Source organism: Arachis ipaensis, chromosome B04 (assembly GCF_000816755.2).
Source record: "Arachis ipaensis cultivar K30076 chromosome B04, Araip1.1, whole genome shotgun sequence".
Taxonomy (NCBI): domain Eukaryota; kingdom Viridiplantae; phylum Streptophyta; class Magnoliopsida; order Fabales; family Fabaceae; genus Arachis; species Arachis ipaensis.
This window is the reverse complement of record NC_029788.2, coordinates 24626274-24627093: the sequence shown is the minus strand read 5'-3', so window position 1 is coordinate 24627093 and position 820 is coordinate 24626274.

The window sequence follows — 820 nt, the reverse complement described above, 5'->3', positions numbered from 1 at the left end:
ATAGTCTTTATATTTAATTTGTTTTATAGTGTGATAATAGCCAATATATTTATTGGTGGATTTAACTATTACTATATTATTTATGATCACATTCAGTATATATGTGTGATTTATTGAAGAAAGCAAATTATTAAAATTGATTAATAACTATTTTAGAGTTAATCCAATTAATACTAAATTAAAAAAAATACATACTATGTTACTTTTTTATTAATCAAATTATTATAATTCAAATTAATTTTAAAAAAATAATTTAAAATTATAATTTCAATCTTATCACGTAGATGGCACATGTAATTATACTTGTTTTTTAATAAAATCGAATCGATCCGTTCATTTTGTACACATGTTGATTAGGCAAGAAAAGCTAGTAATACAGAATAATTAGTCAAGAGTAGTGATAGAGAGTATACTCCCTTTCTTTCATATATAAATATAATAAGTTAGACTATGTAAGTTTACTCAATTCATTGCAATCAATATAATTCACTACCAATGTATTGACTATGTTAAATTTGATAGACTATTTGACTACTTAATTATTTATTCGGTTAAAATTTGTACAGTACTACAGTAGTACCAATAGTTTTCTTTTCCTATTTCAATTATATTGTCAAAAGTTATTAACATTTGTTTCTGAATTTTTTAGAAAAGCTTTCGGTAATTATCATTCTTTCCTTCTCAAATTCATTATTACTTTCAGTTGTATGTATTTCTTAACTTAAATACTAAATTTTAATTAATAAATAACGATTTGAAAAAGAAAAGAAAAGAAAAAAGTACTCTTTATTAATTTCAACATATTTTCTTTGTCTGAAGT